Below are 27,677 nucleotides of genomic sequence, written 5' to 3' on the forward strand. Positions count from 1 at the left end.
GCCCCCCCACTAGAGCCTCCGTGGCTCTCGAAACAACTGGGGGAAGACACGGGCCACAGGGGCCATTGACAGAACGTGGGGGCGGCCCACTGCCATCTGGGGCCGCCCGGAATATACCCCTGCCGTGGCGGAGCTCTCAAGCTCCTAAAATCATGCCCCAAATGTTGGAGCGGCCCGCTGGCAAGTGGGGCCGCTCTTTGCCGTCACTGTGCCTTCAACAGGCACCCACAGTAGCCCACACGGAGCCCGCCAGCCCTTCGACTCACCGGGCTGTTCTTCTCCTGGCGGGGGCTCCTCTGGGCAACGGCGCTTCCTCTGCGGGCTTCACTCGAGCAGCGCGGAGGGGCAGGCACTGGCATTGCGCCTCCCGCCCCCTCGCAGGACGACAGGCTGCACGTCTTCTCCCGGGGCTCCCTCCAGCACACGGGAGCCCCGACGACCAGCCGCTATGCTCCTCTTCTCTCGGGGCTCCCTCTCGCTCACGGGAGCCCCGCAGCAGCCGCCGCCATCTTCCTCTCTCTCCCCGGACCGGCAGCCAATCACGGCGCGGCCCGGGGACGCGTCATCAGGGAATCCGGGCCGGTCAGCCAATCACGGCGCGGCTACTCTTCTTGGGGCCAGCCAATGGCAGCGCGGCCCTCCTGACGAGCCCACGGCTCTGGTCGCGCTGCCGAGGTTGCGTCGGCGGTTTCAAAGACACGGCAATCTGGGGCAAATGCCGGGTGGGCACCGGCTTCCACAAATAAAGCGCTCCCCAAGCACTAAAGGAAATTTAAAGCACTCCATGCGCTAAAAATAGCAAATCAAGCGCTTCCAAGCGCTACAACAGAAAAATAAAGCGCTCCTAGCACTAAAGGCTGAAATAAAGCGCCACCAGGCGCTAGGGGTGAGAGCAAAGCACTCCCAGCGCTAGGGAACAGTAAAGGTCCACAATTCCAGCAAAGTCCTTCAGGGGTCCAGGACCTCAGCAGTCCAGGACATAAGGTGGAGCACAGCAGCTCCCAGAGAAGGAAAGCCCATCAGGTGTCCAGGGGCTGGGCAGGGCCCAGGGATTCCCCTGGGCCCAAGCAGCAGCACGCCCCTGGCAGATTCAAGGCCAAAAACAAGAACATTTTGGAAGGGGACACAGCCCCTTCTTATACAGAGAAAAGTCTTTGAAGTCTTTGTGCAAGTGGGCCCTGAACCCGGTCTAAACCAGTTCTTGGGTGTTGCTGGAGCCCTTGGGCTTCCTGGCTTCCTTCTTTCTTTCAGTATCAGGGACAGAGGTGACAGTCGCCCAGCGGGGAGGTGGAGCCAGCATTGTGGCAGGCAGGCACAGCCTCATTCACTATCAGGTGCTATCTCCTCCCACTTCCCTGGCAGCAGATGCTGCCTTTCATCCACGGGCTGCCTCAGACAACCTCTTGGGGGCTCTGCAGCCCCTGTCGCCCTCAAACCAGACAGTCAATCCACAAGCAGGCCCAGGCACTCTGGGCCAGGCTCACCAGCCAATCACACGCCAGGCACAAATTACACAAATATGCCAACTTCTAAAAGTTGCACTTCTAGACTAGACACAATCATGCCGCATACACCATTATGCAGCATTTAATCTCACGAGTTTGCACATATCAAACTCGACCCTGCACTCCCCACACATCAGGAACTACCATGGGCATACATATTCCCCATTCATTCCTATGGGAGGGCAGGTCACTCACCACACATACACAGAGAGCTCACGCACTTTACACTGTGACACGGTGAAAAAGTGTGCCAAGGCCTAAAATCACCACCACCAGGTTCCAGAAACAGGCTAGGAAAAAGCAAAAAGTCTCGGGGTGAACCTGCCAAAAGGGCCAGGTCCAATAATACCGATTTGGTATGTGGAAAGGAAGCCATACACACCCCTTCCAAATATCGAATCACAAATGCTAAATTCAATCTGTAACAAGTTACCAAATTGCAATTTGCATTTTGTACTTTAGAAAAAGCATTTTTTTATGTTACAAGTGCCTCGATTGTGCTAATCAAGCAATTTACGACTAGAAAAAAGCTTTGTACATCTGTCCCATAGGTCCTAATTACGAGTTGCACTGTACTGGGGTAGATTTACTGAATGGTAGATTTGCATGCACATTTACCATTCGTGTGCAGTAAAATCAACCCCAGTACTGTGCAATTATGAGTTCAGGTTCATGGAATGGGGAATTACTTGTATGGGACTTATTTTCCCAGTCAAAGAAAATTACAAGGAATTTGCCTTGCATGCACATTTACCATTCGTGTGCAGTAAAATCAACCCCAGTACTGTGCAATTATGAGTTCAGGTTCTTGGAATGGGGAATTACTTGTATGGGACTTATTTTCCCAGTCAAACAAAATTACATTTGTTAATTTTGATCTGCAAGAAAGAGATTGAACAGAGCCTTTCCCACTAAGTGGATTTTGCATGGTGATTTCATTTACGGATCACATCTTGGGAAGAATCGTCACTGTGCCTTCAGGGACAATATACTAGAGGTATGTCAGCATCATGAGCCGAGACACAGGGTTTATGTTTTGAAACGTGTCGACCTTCAACAAGGCTTTGTCTACCTTCATCATACATTACAGGCTGGAGGTGGGTGAAGAATGGGATCTTGCTTCTGGAACTAGCTTTCTGCCTTCTTTTCACGTGCACAATTTAGTACTGTGTTTGAGATTGTTGTGACTGTGCTGCAGTACGTAGTGTTATGTGTGGCTGTTAGGGCAGGAATGAGATTCCTAAAAAGGCCTTGGTTGTCAAGATTTTAAGAACTGGGGAAAGAAAGAAAATGAGGAGCAAATGTCCTGATTACCTCACTGTAATTCCATTCCTGTTGTACATTCCTACACACCCCTGCATTTACATCTACCAAAACCAGGGCTTCGAGGCTGACCTCAAGGTTCCATGAATCGCTGCAGTCACCTTTGATGGGCTGGTGCTGGAAGACAACATAGGATGTACAATGCCTAGGGGAGTTTATATGCAACAACTTCACATACAAAGAAACCGCAGCAGAGCGGAGTGCAACAGTAAGACCACAACAGGCAGCTGCCTTACGGCGCCACCACTGGACTTCCACACTGCAATAAAAGGGCCTTAAAAAGTCCCCGTTGAAGGGGAGGGGAGGCGCCAAAGTGAAAGTCGCACGGAACTATGGCAAAGTCCAGGGATGATTCAGACTCAGGAACTTAGTGGTAAAACATGGGTCATGTGACGTCACAGTGAAGCAAATCAAAGGAGGGGAGTTTTTGGGTGGTACAAACGCGTTGAGGGTCGTAAGAACAGTTTCACTTCTGAGCGACAAGCAGGATTCAAGGAGGGAGTCGGTGTTTGGAAGTTGTCTCAGTGGGTGCGCGGCCACGATTCCTTCTGAAATTAACGGATCGGAAATTATCGCCAAATCCTGGCATACTTACCTGCATGCGTTAACAACAAGATGCCGCTATTATTGAGCGAATAGCCCTTGTCACTATAGCATACATCGATTCTATGTAGCCAGTCACGGGTGTACAAGTTGGGTGGTCTCTGGGGGCATCTACTGGATTCTTAAGAGAACTGCACCTAGGATGCACACACTTAGCGAGAAAAACAAGCTCGCTCTGCAGCAGGAGGTGGCGCAGCAGCAGGGGGGAAGAGGGGGGCCTGCACTTGCGGGAGCGTTAATTGATGATATTTGGTGGCGCGCGCTCCCGTAAGTAGATCACCTCACGTGCACGCATTGCCATTGGTGGCAATGCAACGCGTACACGTTTTTGGCCCAAAAAGCAAGTCGCTTACATGAGGTCCCCTCCAATGCAACGCATGCGCGTTGTGTAGGCGGGACCTAAAACCACAACCCACTCCTCTGTAGGCATCCTCTTCATCGCCCTTTTGCCAAAAGGACTTGCACTTCTTGGTGTACGACGCATAAATGGTCTTCCATCAGACATTCTGGGGATGGTGGAAGGGGTGGCGGAGCTGGCAGGAAGCGTAGCTCATTCCACCTCTAAATGATCTGCAGGACCCACCTGTCTGATGTTGTGGTCAGTCAATCCGATAAAATTCTTGGATGTTGCCTCCAACTGGATGGATGTGCTTGGCTAAGGGCTGTCTAAAGTGGTTTGGCAGGTAGGGCCAAGAACGGTAGACTAACTGGTGCTCTGTCTCTGCCATGCAATGCTGAGATCCCCGCTGAGGCTGAAGTGGTTGTCTGTATGAGGTACCCCTGCCAGTGCCGTGAAAAGATAGGAAGGGCTGATGCGGTTGATGTGGCGGAGCAGCTAAGTCCAGGGAGCAAAGTGTGGCTCTGCTGTCTTTGAAACGCTCAAGGTCGGATTCTGCTTTATCTCCAAAATGACCAGTTCCATCATAGGGCATGTCCATTATGGAAAACTGAATATTGCTACAGAAAACTGTGGATTTCATCCAGGAATGGCAAAGGATAGCAATGCTAGTAACAATGGCTCGACCTATGAAATCTGTGGTGTAAACTTGGCAGCGTCACAGCCATCTAGTATGGCTTGGGTCAGTACAGTGAAGGACAAAGGTCCTCAGGGACACCTGGAAGGACTTGAGCTACTGAGTCCCAGAGAGCGTGGGAATAATTGCCCAAAAGGCGACTGACATTGAATGACCGGAGAGCTCAACTTGAGGACAAATATACCCTCTTCCCAAAGGTCTCCCCTCTTAGAGTTCCTATGCACAGAAGCAGTTGGGAAGGCATGAGGGTTTGTCCTGCTGGTGTAAGCTTGTATCACTAAGCTCTCGAGGAAGGATACGAAGTCAGAAAAGCAGGGTTGCCACTGGCAGGGTGATAGCTCCACGTAATATGTCTACTTTACCGAGAACCCAGAGCAAGTTTTCACCCAGGCCCAGAGAACATCGGTGAGGGCCTCAATAAAGGGCAATATAGGCTCAGTATTAGTCTGCCCTAGTTGGAGGACTTCAGTCAGAATGTTATTTTTTACCTCTAAAATTGGGAGCTGGATGACGAGAAACTCAGCCGCCCTCCATATAACCACTGCAAAGGAAGTGCTTTCCTCAGTGGCAGGACCAGGGAGTGAGACTATCCAGAGTCAGCAGAGGTATCAAGGCAAATTGCATCTTGGAGGTTCTCCTAACAATTTTCCTCATGGAACGATTAGCCAAACTGGTCTCCTGTATCATTTGTCCTTACTAGAGTACGTCCCACAAAGAATATAGTGTGTGAGGTCTCTCCTGCAGGACTGGGATATTAGGCAGTTTAGGCCGACCGACAAAGGCTGCAGCGCGATGGGCATCATGCACAACCTCGGTTAAAGTCAGGTTGGAGAGCATAATGAGTTGTGCCTCGTGCTCTGACGTCATTTGAGTTGGCATGTGTGACAACGTTCTGGGGACCGAAGTCGACGATGGAGCCGGAGTCAGCAAAGGCGTTAGTAGAGGTCCCGTTCTCAAGATCCAACTGTGCTGAGGGCTTCGTGGGGCCAAGAGGGAGGTGAAAGAGAATGCAACATGGCCTCACTGAATTCTCGGATCTGCCTGAGTGTGACAGATGGCCTTGAAAACTCAGGTTGTGCTGGGCATGGACTGGGATTGGTTAAGTGTCCGACAGACTTCGGTAGCAAGATCGAGAGTGATGAGAACACCCTTGCACCTTCTCAGGAGTACCAGAGTCGGGGTAGGGGCCTGAGTCCCCCTCTGGAATTTAAAGTTTTTCTTCTTCAACTTGGTGGAGGATTTGGAGTGCAATGACTATCTACCTTGGGACAGGTTTTTGGAATGGGAATGAGATAGACCTTTGGACGCGGTGTCCTTGTTCGATTCGGCATGTAGAGCTTCGCCTTGTGGTTCCATATGTTATTCAGATTAATCGATGTATAATCACTGTAAGCATTAGAGTCCAGAGCCCACACCAGGCACTACAGCCAAACCTCATGTCACCGACATTCGCTTGTGACACTTCCTCCGAGATATAAAACCTGTTGTCTCAGGAGGTGCGATTTGCCTTACTAAATGGATTACAAAAATTGGGAGGTAAATGGGTTTCAAATGGAAACGATAGGTAGCTCTCGATCCACATCTGGTGGCAAGAAACAGACATAGCACGGATCTGTCACCTATATTGGCTTCACTTGTCATTCTCTGAACAACGTCAGTGAGACGTCGCACAGTGCCACCTGACTGCGCTTACAGGTACTGCTCAAAAGTTTCCAAATCCAGTCTGACACCTGGTGAAGTATTCCAAAGATGAGGAGTCTGCAGTCTCTATCAGAATTTAACATACTGCACAAGGACAGGTTGCTGGAGTCTCTTAGACACTTGTCATATTTGTGTCATTTAGAAGTAGTTGTGCAGTGCAATTGAATAGTTCTGCTATAATAGTATTACCTGCATCCAGAGAGAAGTACTCCATTACAGGAGTAGTATGGCCATTTTCCGAAACAGGATATCACTATCGTAGTGCGGTTGGATTCACTATCACTTCTTCACATTTTGTGAAACCGGTTCCCCACTATAAAGGGATATTATCGTTCAATACCACAGACACAAAACTAGCACTCACGCGTTGCCTAGACCACTCACTAATAGTGTTATGAAAGCACCATATTTCGGGATACACAAAGAACTGACCTAGTGGTTGATCCTATTGTATACTGTATAAGTTTACTTATCCTGTTCTTGATTATAATGGATTAATGCTCAATATTTGCTTCTCATTGGGATGGTTATCTCTCAATCATCAAAGGCCGGGATAACTCAAAATGTCAGTATGCGTGTGGCCGTATATAAAAAAAGAAAAGCTGCTGATTATGATGCTCTTGTTGACAGAGATGCTACCATACCAAGGAGAACCAAATGTTGAGCATTGACCTGTCCGAACTGCCATTGTTGTTTAGGAAGCTCAAAAACTCATTATCATCAGAAAATATATAATACTATGGTAGAGTAATTTTAAGCAAAAGTCTAGTGTTCTGGTTCAGATTTGTCCCATTGCATAATAAAGTTGCAGAGTAGCAGTAAAAATCTTCATTTAAAAGCCACAGCAAACACTTTTGCTATACACCTCCACCCTGCACATACAGGGGACACAACTTTGACCCCCCATATCCCCCCCCCCCTTGACAGGCAAAATAAACTTCCCCTAAGATTGACTCAAGAACATTTGGATTTCACCAAACTAGTTGTGCTCTGAAAATGTGCATGATCCAAACAGTACAGCCAAATCCAGAAATTCAGACTATGCACATGAATGATCTTAAATCTCATTTTGAATGAAGACATAGGATGCCAAAATTTGCACTGAAATTTCTAAAAAGGTATTTGGTCTGCCATACTACTGAGAGAAAAAAGTTACTTACCTTCTTTAATTTTTTTCCCAATGGATATTACTTCTTACATGCGATCACTCATTGTTCAATCTTCTCCAGGTGACAAAAACCTGTTTTTTAGGTCGAGCATTCGAGACTTCTTGTATATACTTTAGTATATACTTATATGTGTATGTACTTTGTGGGCTCTGGAGATCAGCCCTAGGATATGTCTGCTTCTGCTTAGGGACTTTCTTTTCTGTCCAACTGCCTCTATTTAACTGTCTTAATTGAAAACGACCAGCAGAGGTCAGTAAAATACCAAAATTGCTTTCAGCTAAGGGGATTTCTTTTTTTTCTTGTTTGTTGAAAGAAAACGACCAGCAGAGGTCAGTAAAATACCAGAATCACTTTAGCATTCTCTAGATTCCAGTCCATAGAAATGGTCTTCCACGAGCAGCTGTAGACAATAATATTTTTTTTCAAATCTTGTATTTTTAGTGAAATGACCACCAAAGGCCCTTATTTTATATTAAAAACAGAGCTTTTTACTATACCATTTCCAGCTGAAAGGCAATATTTCTCTCCATGTGTTCCCATACCTGGCGTGTCACGCAGTTAGGTGCTTATTTTCCCTCCATGTTAAAGAACAGTAGAGGTTACAGCACCCAGGCTAATGTGCTGCATAGCTAACCACATATAAGGTCCCAAAGCAGAGACCAATTGCATTGCAAATGCTTGTTTTAATCCAGCGGAAGCTTCAATCTTATCATCCTATTCAAAAAGTGCAGTTGTTACTTCAGCCATGGATCCGTTTGAGTCACCAGACATGATATGGGTCCATGAAGACACCACCCACACCTGTGATTTCAGTTCTCATGGCCACTTGCATCCACCCAGACAATCAGGAAAAATAAGACTGCAATAGCTAAAATAATAATCAATAGCTTGTAATAAAGAATCGCACCTGAGTTATGCTAACAGGAGATGCAGGAGGGAATTGAGGAATCTACAGGGAGATATAGTATGGACTAAAAAGTCACAACCCCTGTAGAGTAAACCCGCAATTCTTTACGGTTTATTTGAGACACAGCAAAGGCTGGATTCCATGCAGAGTGACCAGATTGATTATCATATATTTTAAATGTACTAGTCCTTTGTTGTATTGACAAAACTAATAGCTGGCTATTAAAGTTAAACATACACAACAAATACTTGGTGGAGGGTCTCAGGGCAGGTTTAGCGACCAACCAGGTACAGGCCCCAAATATTACTATCACAACACGGAATACCTGGGGGTCAAAATCATAAGTCAAACAGAAAGGATCACAACACCGATATTACACCAATAACACCCGTGAGGACATTTTGTGTATTAAGGAAGCCAGGCCAAGTCAAGGCTCAAGGGCGTATAGAGAAAATGATTCCCATCAGAAGCCACACTGTACCGCCCTCTTTCTCATCATTTGGGTTCTCCTTACCCAGGAGACAAAAAACGGCTGGTCAGTTGTTACCGTAGCCGAAAAATGTGACAAGGGGGAGGTATATTGTGCAAAAATTAAAGAGGCTCCTGAATAAAGCAGTGTATAGTGATAATTGTGAGAAGTGAAAGGTAATCTTAAAATTAGGTGAATTGGGTAGAGAAACAGAATTTATTAGTATCTCCCAATCCCTAAGGTTAAAAAGCAAGTGTAAGTGCGGGTTTGAAATAATAACCGTACTTAATAGTGGTCAACATGTTTCTGCATGTAAGCGGAACAAAATTTCCAATGCATTCGTCAGGACCAATTGGTGGTAAACACTACTGCTTATAATAAATAATGAAAAGAATTATATCACCTGAAAGTCCCAGGTGTGTACTCAACCATGTACTGTCATTGCGTTGCATCACACGGTATTGGATCCAAACAGAAAGACAAAGACACAAAAACAGAAAAACATGAATAAATCATATTCTCAGGGTTTTTTTTGGAGTACAAACCCAGTATGATGGAGACCCATTCACACCTGTTCGGAAATCACATTCCAAATTACACTCACCCATAGTTGTTGGTTGAGAGGCTTCACCCCACCTGGCTGCAGCTCAGGTTGAAGGAGCACCGCTCTAAAAGTAATGTTATTTTGCTTTTAGAGTTGATAAAACAACAATATAAAAGAGTTTAAAAGGTTTAGGCAAAGGTCAGATGTGGCTATTGTCACTCCATCAATATTTTTCCGTGGGCGCCCCACCACCACAAACACCCAGCAATCGTATCCGGGGGGCAATATTCCACCAAAGTACCCATTCAGGCAGAATCAAGTGGCAGATTGTAAATGCGATCACAGTGCGCGAAAATGCTCTCAAGGTAAGGCAGAGTTTTATGAATTTTTGCTTTGGTTTTGCGCGTATTATACATCTAGCTGGACAAGTGTTATTAGATGCAAAGCGCGCTGTCAAATCAAAGCAGAAAGAGCAGAGAAAGCAGCCGCCCGCGATGCATAGATTAAAGCAGAACGCCCGCCGCCCGCGATTTACAGAGAGCGAAGCCATTACCGCTCCCTAGCATACGCGGGTGAACAACAGAAGGGTGCGTTCTAGCAGGCAAAGCGGCCGCCTACCTTTCCGTCGGTGTCTCCGGGCAGTCGTCTGTACTGTCTGGGGGGGCACCGGCGAGCAGCCAGAACAGATGTTTGTAACCTTGGATTCTGCTGAAGCGCATCACGTGATGAGAGAACAGTCACGTGATGCAGGGCATGATGGAACATGTAGTTCCAACTGAGTTTTCGCAAATATTAAGATAAATGCAAATATATATGTCCAGATAATTACCGGGACACAATATATATAATAATATTGTTCAAAAAAATTGTATTGTTCACAAAAATCACCAAGACCTCCAATACAAGAGGGTATTTCAAAGTGATTATAAATAAAATGTATTTGTTAAGCACAGGGAATTGTAGAAAGATCTGGATAGAGCTCTAGTCTATCTATGTGTAAGGTTCATTAGAAGTGATACTGTTAGTCATTGTAAGGATTAGTGAGAACTAGAGAGAACTCCAGGGAATTGGCTCGTTCAAACCCTCCTTATCGCAGTTCAATCGATAGACCCATTTTTGTTCTATTTTGAAAAGGAAGCGACTGATGTCAGTACAAGACTCCGGAATATGAGGTTGTTCCAAGACAGTCCAGCAAAAATCATCTCTAGTTCTCACTAATCCTTACAATGACTAACAGTATCACTTCTAATGAACCTTACACATAGATAGACTAGAGCTCTATCCAGATCTTTCTACAATTCCCTGTGCTTAACAAATAAATGTTATTTATAATCACTTTGAAATACCCTCTTGTATTGGAGGTCTTGGTGATTTTTGTGAACAATACAATTTTTTTGAACAATATTATTATATATATTGTGTCCCGGTAATTATCTGAACATATATATTTGCATTTATCTTAATATTTGCGAAAACTCAGTTGGAACTACATGTTCCATCATGCCCTGCATCACGTGACTGTTCTCTCATCACGTGATGCGCTTCAGCAGAATCCAAGGTTACAAACATCTGTTCTGGCTGCTCGCCGGTGCCCCCCCAGACAGTACAGACGACTGCCCGGAGACACCGACGGAAAGGTAGGCGGCCGCTTTGCCTGCTAGAACGCACCCTTCTGTTGTTCACCCGCGTATGCTAGGGAGCGGTAATGGCTTCGCTCTCTGTAAATCGCGGGCGGCGGGCGTTCTGCTTTAATCTATGCATCGCGGGCGGCTGCTTTCTCTGCTCTTTCCGCTTTGATTTGACAGCGCGCTTTGCATCTAATAACACTTGTCCAGCTAGATGTATAATACGCGCAAAACCAAAGCAAAAATTAATAAAACTGTGCCTTACCTTGAGAGCATTTTCGCGCACTGTGATCGCATTTACAATCTGCCACTTGATTCTGCCTGAATGGGTACTTTGGTGGAATATTGCCCCCCGGATACGATTGCTGGGTGTTTGTGGTGGTGGGGCGCCCACGGAAAAATATTGATGGAGTGACAATAGCCACATCTGACCTTTGCCTAAACCTTTTAAACTCTTTTATATTGTTGTTTTATCAACTCTAAAAGCAAAATAACATTACTTTTAGAGCGGTGCTCCTTCAACCTGAGCTGCAGCCAGGTGGGGTGAAGCCTCTCAACCAACAACTATGGGTGAGTGTAATTTGGAATGTGATTTCCGAACAGGTGTGAATGGGTCTCCATCATACTGGGTTTGTACTCCAAAAAAAAACCTGAGAATATGATTTATTCATGTTTTTCTGTTTTTGTGTCTTTGTCTTTCTGTTTGGATCCAATACCGTGTGATGCAACGCAATGACAGTACATGGTTGAGTACACACCTGGGACTTTCAGGTGATATAATTCTTTTCATTATTTATTATAAGCAGTAGTGTTTACCACCAATTGGTCCTGACGAATGCATTGGAAATTTTGTTCCGCTTACATGCAGAAACATGTTGACCACTATTAAGTACGGTTATTATTTCAAACCCGCACTTACACTTGCTTTTTAACCTTAGGGATTGGGAGATACTAATAAATTCTGTTTCTCTACCCAATTCACCTAATTTTAAGATTACCTTTCACTTCTCACAATTATCACTATACACTGCTTTATTCAGGAGCCTCTTTAATTTTTGCACAATATACCTCCCCCTTGTCACATTTTTCGGCTACGGTAACAACTGACCAGCCGTTTTTTGTCTCCTGGGTAAGGAGAACCCAAATGATGAGAAAGAGGGCGGTACAGTGTGGCTTCTGATGGGAATCATTTTCTCTATACGCCCTTGAGCCTTGACTTGGCCTGGCTTCCTTAATACACAAAATGTCCTCACGGGTGTTATTGGTGTAATATCTGTGTTGTGATCCTTTCTGTTTGACTTATGATTTTGACCCCCAGGTATTCCGTGTTGTGATATTAAAGTTAAACTCCTGCATTCTTAAAGCACTCTGTAAAAGAGGTTGATTGCTGGCTTGTACCTGTATTCTTGGATCCGCCTCTATAGGTGGACCTACGAAAGGAACCTCTTTGAGTTGGCTGTTGCAATGCTCCCATTGATTTAGCCGTTTCTGTGTCTTTTTTCATCTTTTCTAAGGCCTCATCTGTCCCTGAGCCGAAAAGTGTTTTCTCATCAAAAGGCTGGTTCAATAAGGATGTTTGTACCTCTTGTTTGAACCCTGCTCTGAGCCATGCATGTCTTCTTAGCATGATGCTTGTGTTTATGGATCTTGCTGCAGTGTCTGCTGCATCTAGGGCGCACTTAATGGAAGTATTAGTTATTATTTTCCCTTCTTGTATGAGCTGATCTGCCTTCTTTTGATGTTCTTTAGGGAGATGCGTAATGAGTTTTTCTAACTCATCATATTGAGCTCTGTCATAACGTGCAAGTAGCGCTTGCGTATTAGCTATGCGCCAGCTGTTTGCCGCTTGGGATGCTACTCTTTTGCCAGAGGCATCTATTAACCTAGATTCCTTGTCAGGAGGAGGAGCTTCTCCAGTAGTTAATGAGTTTGCTCTTTTACGATCGTTTGTGACCACTAGCGAGTCCAGAGGTATTTGTCCCTTGATAAATATTGGGTCCTTTGGGGCTGCCTTATATTTTTTTATCAGTTCTTGGGTTTAATACCCTAGCCCTCACCGGGTCTTTGAATATTTCTGATGTGTGATTGAGGAGACCCTTAAGCATTGGTAGTGTTCCTGATGTTCTTTGTGCAGCAGATAGTGTTTCTAAAAGGAAATCCTCTATTTGAGGTTCTGCATGTAATTCTACCTTGTGATATTTTGCTGCCCTATTAATTAACTGTGCAAAACCTGTATTATCATCAGGTGGTGAAGGTTTTGAGGGATACAGTTCAGGGTCGTTATCATTATCTGACACTACATTATAATCTTCCCATGGGTCTGCATCCTCTGGGACAGTGTCTTCATCATCCCTAGGATGTTCCCCCTCTCCTATGTCACTTTCTACATCTGTTAGAGGTGTAGATGGGCGTGGTGTAAAAGGAATAGCTGGCAGAGTGTGGGGAAGAGGAGAAGAGGATGTGTCTTTAGGCTGTGGAGAAAGGGGAGGAGTTGTACTTGTCCCCATTGTTCTCTTTTTAGGAGGAGGAGTTTTGTCGTCCAACTGTTCATTCTTCCTCTTTTTAGGTAGTTTTGTCACTACCTTGCCAGTTTGTGGATCAATAAACAAAGTCTTTTGTTTGGGATCTGTTGGATGCTCCTGTGTCGGTACCGAAGTTTTTTGGTTCCGAAAGGTGCTTTTGCTTCTGACTGTCCATTTGTGTTTTCGGCACCGAGAGTTTATTCGATTCCGATATTTTCGGTGTCGAGGAAGTCTTTGACGTTGAAGCATGTTTCGGTTTCGACATGGAATGTTTCGACTTCGAGCTTTCCTTTGTATGGAGCTTCGGTGTCGATGTCGAGGTGGGCCGTTTCTCGGATCCAACATGGTGGGAGGCCGAGTGTTTCGGTTTCGTTGCCGAGCCCGAAGGCGGGGCGTCAGAAACGGGGTCGACACCGATCGGGGTCTGTTTTTTGGTAAAGGGACGTCGTCACTCACGGTTTGATGAACGTCGATTTTTTCGACGTCATACTCATCCGCTTCCGACCCCGACTCTTCCTCATCTTCTTCTTCCTCTTCGGGGTCCTGTGCCTCGAACAGCTCCGGGATTGGCTCTGACTGCATTCTCGACGCCTCGTGTCTTCGGGCTCGACGGTTTCTAATCGTCGACTTGGAGGAGAATGCCGCGCAGGCTTCACAGTCCCTGGATTCGTGTTCAGGGGATAAGCAGAGGTTGCACACCTCGTGTAGGTCCTTGTGTGGGAACTTAGCACCACACGTTGGACATTTTTTGAATGGAGTCCTTTCCATGGACTCCGGGCTCGACTACGTCGAGATGGGCCTCCCGGTCTCGTCGACGTAGAAGTTGGAAATCTTGTTGTTGACGTCAAAGCGCGTCGAAATGGAAATGTACTCGCGCCTGATAACAATACCGTCGAATTGGAAAGGGAATACGCGCCGAAATATAACTTTTTTGTCGAAGTCGATCCGGAGCGCTTCGATCCTCATCCGAACCCGATGGCGGAAAAAAACAATCTAAGGATGGAGTCGATGCCCATGCGCACTAGCACCCAAAGGAGGAGTCATCGGTCTCGTGACGACAAATGACTTCTCCAAGAGAAAAACAAGTGCAATCATCCGAGCCCAACACCAGATGGCGATCTATTCATAAATGTACCATCTGCAGCCCATATGCCTCGAACATATATGTACAGTTTGTCCTATTTTTGCTACTGAATATATATGTGAAAAAAAACTTTGCAAGTAAAAAAAGAAGTCAAAGGTATAAGATATAACTACCAGGTCAGAATTCAATAAAGAGTAATCTGAACCTTCAGTAATTGTTTTTGTCTTTTCAAAAAAAGAGTGTTCTAGGCATTTGTGTGTTTTTTTTTGCACAATTAGACAATGACATTAAGCCGTTTAAATCTGATCGACCAAGCCCAAACTAGGTATTTGGACATACCACAAACATACAAAGGGCCGGGTGTCAGACATCAAAATTCGCAAAGCGACTATATGATGTCTGGTACCTAGCTCCCTGCATAGTGGTTTTAGCCACCTGGATCTCGGGGATTTGTAGGCCGGGCATTCGAATAGGAAGTGGGCAACAGACTCCACTCTAGAAATAAAGAATACACAAAAGGGAGAACTTTGCGCCGGAATATTCCAGCGATTCAGAAAAGGGGGTGGTGATGAACAGAGTGCCTGAATTAAGCAGACCACTCTTACCCAGTCCAAAGATCAGGGCTTGATCCATCACCGTTTTTTAGCTCACTGCACCATCCCAGCCCAGAACTTGGCTATATGCAAATTAGTCTGTTCCTGTCCCAGTGCATGATGGGAACAGGGCAAACCAAACTACCAAGCCAATTCTTGTACTGGGAAGGAAACAAGCTTCCGGGGACCGGTTTCTGCCATTTCAGGCGTCTTCGGCCCGGCTTGCTTGAATCCTGATGGTGCAATGAGCAAGGGACTCACATCTGAGTATACCCTTCCACGCTTATGGTGGACAAAATGATTCAGAAAAGGGGGTGGTGATGAACAGAGTGCCTGAATTAAGCAGACCACTCTTACCCAGTCCAAAGATCAGGGCTTGATCCATCACCGTTTTTTAGCTCACTGCACCATCCCAGCCGAGAACTTGGCTATATGCAAATTAGTCTGTTCCTGTCCCAGTGCATGATGGGAACAGGGCAAACCAAACTACCAAGCCAATTCTTGTACTGGGAAGGAAACAAGCTTCCGGGGACCGGTTTCTGCCATTTCAGGCGTCTTCGGCCCGGCTTGCTTGAATCCTGATGGTGCAATGAGCAAGGGACTCACATCTGAGTATACCCTTCCAAGCTTGTCTCCTTTCTGGTGAAGAATTGGCTTGGTAGTTTGGTCTGCCCTGTTCCCATGATGCACTGGGCCAGGGACAGACTAATTTGCATATAGCCAGGTTCTGAGCTGGGATGGGGCAGTGAGCTAAATAACGGTGATGGATCAACCCCTGATCTTTGGACTGGGTAAGAGTGGTCTGCTTAATTCAGACACTCTGTTCATCACCACCCCCTTTTCTGAATCGTTTTTGGCCACTATAGGTGTGGCAGGGTATACTCAGACATGAGTCCCTTGCTCACTGCTCCATCAGGATTCAAGCAAGCCGGGCCGAAGACGGCTGTAATGCCAGAAACCGGTCCCCGGAAGCTTGTCTCCTTTCTGGTGAAGAATTGGCTTGGTAGTTTGGTCTGCCCTGTTCCCATGATGCACTGGGCCAGGGACAGACTAATTTGCATATAGCCAGGTTCTGAGCTGGGATGGGGCAGTGAGCTAAATAACGGTGATGGATCAAGCCCTGATCTTTGAACTGGGTAAGAGTGGTCTGCTTAATTCAGACACTCTGTTCATCACCACCCCCTTTTCTGAATCGTTTTTGGCCACTATAGGTGTGGCAGGGTATACTCAGACATGAGTCCCTTGCTCACTGCTCCATCAGGATTCAAGCAAGCCGGGCCGAAGACGGCTGTAATGCCAGAAACCGGTCCCCGGAAGCTTGTCTCCTTTCTGGTGAAGAATTGGCTTGGTAGTTTGGTCTGCCCTGTTCCCATGATGCACTGGGCCAGGGACAGACTAATTTGCATATAGCCAGGTTCTGAGCTGGGATGGGGCAGTGAGCTAAATAACGGTGATGGATCAAGCCCTGATCTTTGGACTGGGTAAGAGTGGTCTGCTTAATTCAGACACTCTGTTCATCACCACCCCCTTTTCTGAATCGTTTTTGGCCACTATAGGTGTGGCAGGGTATACTCAGACATGAGTCCCTTGCTCACTGCTCCATCAGGATTCAAGCAAGCCGGGCCGAAGACGGCTGTAATGCCAGAAACCGGTCCCCGGAAGCTTGTCTCCTTTCTGGTGAAGAATTGGCTTGGTAGTTTGGTCTGCCCTGTTCCCATGATGCACTGGGCCAGGGACAGACTAATTTGCATATAGCCAGGTTCTGAGCTGGGATGGGGCAGTGAGCTAAATAACGGTGATGGATCAAGCCCTGATCTTTGGACTGGGTAAGAGTGGTCTGCTTAATTCAGACACTCTGTTCATCACCACCCCCTTTTCTGAATCGTTTTTGGCCACTATGGGTGTGGCAGGGTATACTCAGACATGAGTCCCTTGCTCACTGCTCCATCAGGATTCAAGCAAGCCGGGCCGAAGACGGCTGTAATGCCAGAAACCGGTCCCCGGAAGCTTGTCTCCTTTCTGGTGAAGAATTGGCTTGGTAGTTTGGTCTGCCCTGTTCCCATGATGCACTGGGCCAGGGACAGACTAATTTGCATATAGCCAGGTTCTGAGCTGGGATGGGGCAGTGAGCTAAATAACGGTGATGGATCAAGCCCTGATCTTTGGACTGGGTAAGAGTGGTCTGCTTAATTCAGACACTCTGTTCATCACCACCCCCTTTTCTGAATCGTTTTTGGCCACTATAGGTGTGGCAGGGTATACTCAGACATGAGTCCCTTGCTCACTGCTCCATCAGGATTCAAGCAAGCCGGGCCGAAGACGGCTGTAATGCCAGAAACCGGTCCCCGGAAGCTTGTCTCCTTTCTGGTGAAGAATTGGCTTGGTAGTTTGGTCTGCCCTGTTCCCATGATGCACTGGGCCAGGGACAGACTAATTTGCATATAGCCAGGTTCTGAGCTGGGATGGGGCAGTGAGCTAAATAACGGTGATGGATCAAGCCCTGATCTTTGGACTGGGTAAGAGTGGTCTGCTTAATTCAGACACTCTGTTCATCACCACCCCCTTTTCTGAATCGGAATATTCCAGCGAGCGGACAACTCTCCCTCTGGTAGCAAGCCCACCCTAAACTTAAAATACAAAGCCCTATCAAAATATTTTGAAATCAAGTCCAGGTAAGGTTCACAGAAGGCCACGTCCTTGATCCTAAGGAACTCAATAGTTGTCCTGCTTTGCTTGGGGTTGGAGCTACTTTTGCTGGCTACCCACCGCCAGTACATAGTCTTGAGGACAGCTTTGGGGGGAGCACATCTAGATACCCAAGCATCCCCGAGCCCCAGTTCACCAAGCAAAGTTTTGACGTCTTTGAGCCACCCAATTTTAAACCAGCCAGGCATCGACAATATTTCTAACAGCCCTTCCGCATAACTAGCAAGTTGGGGACTTTCTTTGTGCGTACCTGCTGCCCGTTTGCTGGTGGAACAGCTTCCTTCTTGTGGACCCAGGCTAGCCCAGACCCAGGCTACCCCTCGCCGGACCCGCTCCGCGGGTCCCGCTTCGTGTCTGGGAGCAGAGGAACTTCGGGAGTGCGTGCAGACGCCAAGGGTGCCGGTAAGCCTTGCAGGGCTGCGAGCAGCGTGGTCAGGGACTCCATATCCCAGGAGTCCCTGATAGCCCGCCTGCAATCACCTGGGCCGCTCTCCCTGCAAGCCCCGCCCCTTCACCTACGAGCTAAAAGCCACTGTTCCCACTACCTCCTTGGGACTTTCTTTGTGCGTACCTGCTGCCCGTTTGCTGGTGGAACAGCTTCCTTCTTGTGGACCCAGGCTACCCCTCGCCGGACCCGCTCCGCGGGTCCCGCTTCGTGTCTGGGAGCAGAGGAACTTCGGGAGTGCGTGCAGACGCCAAGGGTGCCGGTAAGCCTTGCAGGGCTGCGAGCAGCGTGGTCAGGGACTCCATATCCCAGGAGTCCCTGATAGCCCGCCTGCAATCACCTGGGCTGCTCTCCCTGCAAGCCCCGCCCCTTCACCTACGAGCTAAAAGCCACTGTTCCCACTACCTCCTTGGGACTTTCTTTGTGCGTACCTGCTGCCCGTTTGCTGGTGGAACAGCTTCCTTCTTGTGGACCCAGGCTACCCCTCGCCGGACCCGCTCCGCGGGTCCCGCTTCGTGTCTGGGAGCAGAGGAACTTCGGGAGTGCGTGCAGACGCCAAGGGTGCTGGTAAGCCTTGCAGGGCTGCGAGCAGCGTGGTCAGGGACTCCATATCCCAGGAGTCCCTGATAGCCCGCCTGCAATCACCTGGGCCGCTCTCCCTGCAAGCCCCGCCCCTTCACCAATCACACCATCTATTTACAGACGCTTGCTCTACCGCTACGCGGGAGCGAGCGGGAGCGCGCCGGGAGAAGCCCGGGACAAGGGCGGGACCGTCTGTGGCCGTCCGGGGCCAGAGGAGGCCGGGCTGGGCCACATCCCTTGGCCCCACAAAGCGGACTTCCAGCCACCAGGAATATGGCTTCAGGAACCCGGTCTTGTAAGACAAAGAAATCTGCTGGAGACGTTGTTATAGGCACTATGGACCAGTTCATAACCCGTGCTGTTTCCATAGTTGAGAAGGAGATAATCTTGGCTGAGCGAAGGTTGTCTCGGGACTCCTTTAGCACGTCTAATAAGCGCTCTTCTTTGGGCGCCATTGCCCTAGCTGATAGCCCTGGTCATATTCCATCAACTCCCTTAGTAATAGTTGATTCCCCCACCATTGATGAGAGAGTGAGTCGGATTAGGGCTAGCCTAGAAAGGGTAACCACCACAGCTCCAAGTATTGTGCTCGACCCGACACACTCCACTTCCTCTCTTTTTAGTGTTCCATCACCAGAGAGGCAGATTCCAGATTGCACTCTCAATACCCCTGATGATTCGAGCCCCCATGTGTTTGTTAATACAGCTGTGAATTCCCCATCCACTGCAGGCCATTCTGATACTAACACTCCTAGAGTGGTAGTCCCCGAAACTGTACCTGTAGGGAATCTAACCCTAGGCATCGTCCCTCGAAAGAAGAGAAAGCGCCCCATTAGTCCCCGTAGGGGAGGCTCTCTAAAACCTCATAGTAAGGTTAGTAGGAACATCACACCAAAAGGGGGTATTACCCCGAATCAGGTTCTTCGCTCAAAACCCCAAGCGCCCCATATTGGAGACGCTGCTGTCGAGGGCACTCCTGGGCAACTGGCCCCTATAGATGCTAGCATATTCCTCCAAGTTGAGAGCATCATTAAGTCTGTGGTGATGCCACTCGTAGATAAGATCGATGGCCTCACACGCAAACTAGCCTCACTCGAGCAGTCAATGCTGGACAATTTTTATGCAGTGAAATCGTTAGTTAAATTTCACGCTAAAACTCAGGCTGAAGAAAACGGTGGGCTAAGGAGCGGTGCCGCTCCAACAGTTCCGTCTAATCCGACAGCCCTCCCTGATCCCTCACCTAGTTCAAAAACGCCTGCCTCGGCTAAGGCTCCCAAACCTATTACTGGAACCATACCCCCCCCACCGACCCCTACCCCTGAGCCTAGTTTGGCATGTCCAATGAACAAATCCAGCACCCATGTACCAAAGGCACCCAAGGTCAAATTTGCTGCAAATCCCAAGCCTATTACTTCCCAAACTAAGGCAACTGGAGATATAGTGACCGTAAGCAAGGGCGCCGCAATTATAATCACATCCCCTTCTACTTCTGCTTCGCATGTAGCGCCCAAATCCCCAGCAAAAACTACAAGAAAATCCCCAGCCAAAGACAGGATAAAACGGCGTACGCCAAATGCTAGCCTTCCGCCTGGCTGCAAGCCCTATGTGGTTATTCTAACAGGGGTACCTGAGCTTGACGAGGGCTCTTGTGAGTCCTATTCTGAACTCAAACACAAGACGCTCTCCTGGCTAAAAGCTAATAGACCCCTCCCAGGGCACATTGATGGTAGAATAGCCTTCGTCCGAAGGGTGGGTTGGATCGGTAACAGACGCAAGGCTATTACCGGGGACTGTGTGTTGATTAATTTCAATGATCCCAGAGCTGCTGGTATGATTTGTAACCAACAGTCGCAGCACAACTTTTGCGACATACAAACTAGGGATTTGGGGTATTTTTATCACCCTCCCCCCTTAATGGGGCTCAATAATAATAATAATAAGTTCTTTCAAGATGGGGGTAGAGGTGTATGGTTCTCTCATTACCCGACCTTGGATCCTAGAGCAAGGGCATGGACCCCCTCCCAACCAACCACTCCACAGGGTTGGGGCTGGTGACTTAACACCTTAGAGGTAACAAATGTCTCCCCCCAAAGGGCTGACACAACTTCTCTGGTAGGGGAGGTACCGCTGACCAACATTGTTGTGCCCGATCCCTCGCCTATCCCAATCCTACCCTTTCCTTCAGGTGATGGGACAGATAAACTTGAACTAGGGGATAGTCCTCAAACTTCGGGTCCTCAGGGTGGGAATAGCGGTTATAATGAGCCCCAGCATCCTGCCCCTTTGAAAATCATTAGTTGGAATGTGGCAGGCTTAAGCAGCAAGCTAGATGTCCCAGACTGGGTGGCGCTCGTTGAACCCCACTCAGTTTGCGCATTTCAAGAGACATGGTGCGTAGAACCAAGGCACCGAGTAGGTAATGCCACCTTTTTTGTCCCGGCAGAAATTCCAGCCTCGGGAAGAGGTCGCCCCTTCGGAGGTCTCTTGGTTTGGATAAACATTACTTTGGGATGGAGGGTACACCATCACCCCCCAAAAACTCCAGATTTGATGCATCTCACTGTAACTTGCCCAAGGAGAGCAGAAAAACTGGAGATTTTTAATATCTATACACGAGGGGCCACCGGGAGAGCTTTGTCACCAACGCTCTTGGACCTGGAGGTAGCCCTGGGTGAGTGCTGTAGCGATTCCCTAATTTTGGTCATGGGGGACTTCAATTGCACATTTGAGCCTTTGTTACCCGATGAATCCCTGGATCTAAATGATGAAGATTCTAGGAGAGGTGTCCCGTCACTTGACTTGCCCATCATAAATAGTTGGACACCCAGAATCATCCAACTAAATTCCCTCACTTTAGAGCATGGTCTAAGGGCAGTCAATGGGAGGACACCATCAGACCTAGTGGGGGCTCATACATATAATAGGGTCGGCCATTCTTCCCGGATCGATTATATCCTTCTAAACTTTTCTTTGTGGGCTCACATGAAGGATATGGTAGTCCTACCCTCCCTGGACAGTGACCATAACGCCCTTTCTTTGACACTATCAACCTGGTGGAAAGAGAACTTCCCTGGAAATGGAAACCATGACGCTCTCGCAACAGGGCCACTGGGAGGAGTGGTCCCAACAAACTGCTTAAGACGCTTGAAATGGGACAAAGTGGCAATAGATGAGGAGAAAATGGCATGTATCAGAACTGTTACTTCCACAGCCTGTGCCATTTTAAAAAGTCAGCCTATTTGCCCTAATCAGATTACAGCATTGTTCTGTGAGGTCTCACTCTCAATTGGGGACCTTTTCAAGGCCAAAGTAAAAAATGGGAACCCTAATCGTAAAAACCAACAAGGCAAGTCAGGATGGTACACGAAGGAGTGTCGTGCCAAGAAGAGAGCCCTGATACTGGCGGTGAAAAGTGGTAATGCCACCCTAATATCCACTGAACGGAAGGGCTATAAATTGGAGCTCAAAACAGCAAAGAGAGACTGGGAAGACAAGTTTTGGCAGGATCTCCGAGCTGCCAGCGGCGGAAAAAACGCAAAAGCTTTCTGGGACTTAGTTCACAAGAAGAACAGACCCCTTGATACAGTTATCACCTGTAATATAAGCGAGGACTTATGGTTTACACATTTTTCGAAATTGTATACGGCATCCGCAGTTGAAGCGTTGGATTTTGTTTTCCCACAGCCCCTAAGAGTGATGGAAAGATTCGAGGAATGTCTGTTTACTAAGATAGAAGCGGAAAGTGCAATAAAATCTTTGGTTCCACGCAAGGCGGCTGGCCCCGATGGTCTTCCGGGTGACTTGCTCCGAGCTGACATAGATGATTGGAGCACACTGATCTCTTCGGTTTTGAATGCTGCTTTGGAAGGCGCACCTTTGCCTGCCTCTTGGATGGCCGCTGAAGTGGTTCCCCTTCACAAAAAAGGCTCGAGAGATGACCCAGGGAACTACAGGCCAATCAGCCTGATCGACTGCTCACAAAAAGTTGCAGGCAAGGTTCTTTTAACAAGAATACAGCAATGGGCAGATGAGAACAGGATCCTTTCGGATTTTCAGGCAGGGTTCCGTGCTGGCACTGGAACAATTGAACAATCGCTAAGGCTTCTTATGATCCACTGGAAGGTCGTCACAATTGGGAAGGGTACATTATATCTGGCCTTCATCGACCTCCGGACGGCCTTCGATTTGGTCCCCAGAAATAAACTCTGGAAGGTTCTTAACGATCTTGGCCTGCCACCTTACCTGCTCCACCTGGTCATGAAGTTCCATGAAACCAACTACGCCCAAATTCGCTGGGGTCCCAATGGCCAAAAAACCCGAAGAATAGATGTGAACAGAGGAGTGCGGCAAGGGTGCGTTCTTGCCCCAACACTCTTTTCGCTCTATGTTAATGGGGTGGTGGACCACTTGTCAAGGATTCCAGCAGATGCCCCTCGTCTGGCAGGTCGCTCCATCCCCACCCTGCTTTTTGCGGACGATACTTTGCTCCTTTCAAAATCGCCAATGGGCCTACAACAGCTTCTCTCAGGCTTTGACGATTTTTGTAAACAAAGAGGACTCTGTATAAATACAGATAAAACAAAGTACCTTATTTTGAACCCTCCGCAAAAACTGGGCCCTCCGCCAACATTGGGCTCCGTGGCATTGGACAGGACTAAAACCTTCGATTATCTGGGCATCAGGTTGGTGGATTCCATGAAATGGGACCAGCATCTGCTCAAAATGTTGCTAAACCTAAAAAGAATAACCGGGACCCTGCTTAAAGAGCAGAGAGCAGCCTCAACTAAACCTATAGCTGCAGTATTGGACATCTACGCGGCCAGAGGAGTAAGTGCTGCCTTGTATGGGGCGGAATTATGGGGAATGTCGAACTTGAAAGACCTTACTCGAGCTGAGAATTCCTTCTTGAGAAGCTTGATGTCCCTTGGCCCGTCTGTCCCCATCTTGCCTCTGCAATTGGACATGGGCTGTCGGGCTATAGAAGATCTAGCGAAGTTACGCCCTTTGCTTCTGTGGGCTCGCATCTGGAGAGTTCCTGAACTCTCAAGTTATGCGGATGGTCTACGGGAGTTACTAAGTTCGGCAGGGTGGGCGAAAATAAAGTGGCTAACGGATATCAAAGCCTTACTTACCAATCTGGGGCTGGAAGAAGCTTGGCACCAACAGTCAGCCCCCCCCAAATCCACAATAAAACAACTTTATTGGAATTGGGTGACAAACAGAAGGAATTCCTCCACCTCGATATGCAAATCGACTAGAAACTTCATGGAGTCCAAAGATACCCCCTATAGAGAACTGTATCTGGACACCATCTCAGCCTCTTGGGAAAGGTCCCTGTACTTTAAATTCAGAATTGGTCTTCTCCCCGTAATGGAATTTACTTGCCACTGGAAAATCCCATACCAGACTGCTCCGTGGTGTCCCTTTTGCCCACAGCGCAGAGAATCTGTCCCCCACTTTTTATTCGAGTGTCCTGCATATATAGTTCCACGGTCAAAATGGCTCAAACCCATGTGTCGTACTCTGGGCACTAGGCATTGCAACGTGGCCTTAAGAATTCTTTATTCGGACACTCGTACTTTTTACGCATGTGCCACCTCGAAGTACCTTGGGTGGGCATGGCGAATCCGGTCAAAAAGACTTAGGCAAATTGTTTAATTACACTTTTTACCATGGTCTGTTTTAAACTAAATGCTTATTTTTAAAACCTATAGATCCATTTTCTGATAGCAGAAAGTTACGGTTTATTTTAAATGTACTGAAAAGTATTTTTTTATTGATTGTATGCTTTTTAAGATATTGTTATATGTCGAAATAAAGCCTAAAAAAAAAAAAAAAAAAAAAAAAAAAAACTAGCAAGTTCAGGAACCCTCCACAGGCGAGCCCATAATAATAGCGAGCGGAGTTGGGCCTGGTCTTTAATCGAACGGCAACCCATATCCAGCAATAGGGGCAACGTTGGGGTGCACTGAGGGAGGGACATCAAACCCTCCAAAAATGTATTCTCAGATCTGGAGAGATGAACAATGTTGTTTGATCCTCAGAGTCCTGCCCCATAAAGTGCTGCGCTAACTCCTCTTGCTTTGTAGATGTCTAACACTGGGGCAATAGGTTTAAATGAGGACGAGCGCTGCTCTTTAAGAAGTACCCCCACAACCCTTTTGTGGCTCAACAACATTTTCTGGAGATGAGGGCTCCACTGCATGGAATCAGATAGACGGATACCCAAGTAGTCAAATTCCTTAACCCTTTCCAGGGGCACAAGGTTCAATACTGGTGGTCGACCAAGCTTCCTGGGTGGATTCAATACCAAATACTTAGTCTTATCGGTATTGATTTTGAGCCCCCTACTGGTACAAAAAGACTGGAAGCTAGCCAAATGGCTCTGTAAACCCACAGGGGACTTAGAGATGAGGAGGGTATCGTCAGCGAATAGGAGAGTTGGTATTTTCTTGCCCGCCAGGCAGGGTGCGTCAGATGGTTTATTCAAGAGGTGCTCCACCACTCCGTTCACGTACAGTGAGAACAGAGTGGGGGCACATCCCTGGCGGACACCCCTATTCATTGTGATTTTAGCGGTCTTCTGGCCCCGAGTACCCCACCTCACCTGAGCAAAGTTCCCAGTATACAATTTCACCAGTAAGGACAAAATATATGCAGGGACCCCTAAGTCAGATAGTACCCCCCATAGGCGATCCCGGGGCACCAGGTCAAAGGCAGTCTTTAAGTCAATAAAAGCGAGATAAAGGCTGCCTTTGCCTAGTACAACCACCTTCCAGTATATGAGCATTAATCTAAAAACCTGCTCAATGGTCCCCGTGCCTGACCTAAAGCCTGCTTGGAAATCCGAAAGGATTTTGTTCTCAACCTCCCACTGGAGCACTCTCACAAGAACCACCTTTCCAGCTACCTTCTGGGTAAAATCTATTAGGCTTATAGGGCTATAATTAGCTGGGTCGTCCCGACACCCCTCTTTCAAGATCGGGACGGCCTCAGCCCCCTTCCGAGAATAAAAGGTAGCATTAAGTAAGGATGAGATAAGCCTCCCCATTCTTTGTGATTAAGGCGGAGCAGATCCCCCGGTAACCCTAAAGATTTAATCACATCTTCCACTTCCTTAGCTGTGAAGGGGAGGGCCACACTCTCCCCAGAGTGGCCCATTGATGGTAATGTAATCAACCCCTGCCTATCAGCTAGATGGGTGGAATAAAGAAGGGAAAAGTGATCGAACCACGTTTGCCCAGTAATGTTGCACGTAATAAGGGTGCTGTCAGGCCTGTTCCTGGTCCTTACCAAGTTCCAGAAACCACCGGAGTCCCTCCCCGCACTGGCTACCTTTAGGTCGCGCCAGAACTGGTCATCCCAATCCCTCCTTGCCTCACTAATGGAGAGCCTATAATCCTTCCTAGCAGCCCGAATCAACTCTGGGTCCTTCAACTTGACAGCCTTCACAAGGGCTGATTTCGTCTGCCGGCACTTATTAGAGAACCAGCCCGAATTACACTTTAGTTTCTGGTGCTCCCTTGCAAGGGAGTCCCTACACGGTTTTATAAATAGGTTTCCCAAGGCATTAGTGGTATCGCAAAAGAGCCTAAATACCTCTGAGGGATCCAAGGTGGTAGTGTCCAGCTTGGTCAGGGCCGCTTCCATCAAAGCCCCTATATTCTGAACCTTCCCCTCGTCCAGGGCAACCATACACCATTTAAGGCGCCTCCCTCCATTTGATGGACGAACTTCTGAGGTTGTTCTTAATAATTGTGGTTCATGTAAGCCATTTGTGAGCAACCACACAGAGTCTAAACTTAAAGATAGCGGATTGTGGTCGCTATCCGCAGTAGGCAGGACTTCCATGTCACGCATGATACTCCAGAGCTTAAAGTCGAGAAAGATGTAATCTATCCTTGAGGAGTGGTCTACCCTATTGAACGTATGGGCTCCTGAAGGGTCCAATGATGTTCTACCATTCACTGCCCTTAAACCAAATTCCAGAGTTAAGGTGTTAAGCTGGATGGACCGTTGGGACCATCTCTTAATGGGCGGGATAGTAAGGGTAGGAATACCCCTTCTTACATCCTCATCGGAAATACCCAGAATGTCCTCAGCCGCAAGGGGCTCAAAAGTACAATTGAAGTCCCCTGTAACCAGGACATTCAAGCTCTCACTACACTTACTAAGTTCCTCTTCAAGCATGGAAATAATTGGGGATTGAGAGCCACCTTTAGTGCCTCTAGCGTAAATGTTAAATATCTCCAGAGTACACCCTCTCCGTGGCCCTTATATACTACAGTAGCCTCTGAGATTCCATGTACCAAAGGACCCGCCTACAGCATTTTAGCACAGTGCATTAACAAAACAGCTTTTTAGCAGATTGCCTTTAACGGGTGCCTTTTAAAATAAGTAAAGCTGCAATAGTTGTAACTTTTTATAATAAACATATCGGACCTTTGGCTTCTAACATAATTCTTAACCAGTGAATCAATAAGGCCTACAGTTTTCATCAATGGCTAGTCACCATAAATAATCCAGGGTTACTGTATTGGGAATAAGGCATCCACCAGGCACATAGACCTAACATTGCAAATATGTACAAAACAACAGTTGGTAAAACAATATACATCTCCTCTAAAGGGAATTTAACGATTTGTTAGAAGGGTTATCAAAGTGCAAATTGTCTGACTATAGGGTTTGACAGCAGGTTTTACCCAACAAAAATAAATATCCTTTGCCTACTACATTAATTTGGGGGATCCATGCAACAAAATGCCTGTATACAGGCTTTAACAAAGTATAACACCAATCCATGCGTTGGTGCCATTATCTAGAGATGCCTCATTACTTCTGGTGCATTTAAGCAACTCCATTCCA

The 27,677-nt window shown here is 47.4% G+C and overlaps 1 protein-coding gene across 2 annotated transcripts in view; it reads right to left on the minus strand.

Moving 5' to 3' along the window:
* HLTF (helicase like transcription factor) overlaps positions 1–27,677 on the minus strand; it is a 498,779-nt gene that overhangs the window by 76,859 nt on the left and 394,243 nt on the right. The gene's annotated exons all lie outside the window — the stretch shown is intronic.

The sequence above is a fragment of the Lissotriton helveticus genome, chromosome 11 (genome assembly GCF_964261635.1).
Source record: "Lissotriton helveticus chromosome 11, aLisHel1.1, whole genome shotgun sequence".
Classification (NCBI taxonomy): domain Eukaryota; kingdom Metazoa; phylum Chordata; class Amphibia; order Caudata; family Salamandridae; genus Lissotriton; species Lissotriton helveticus.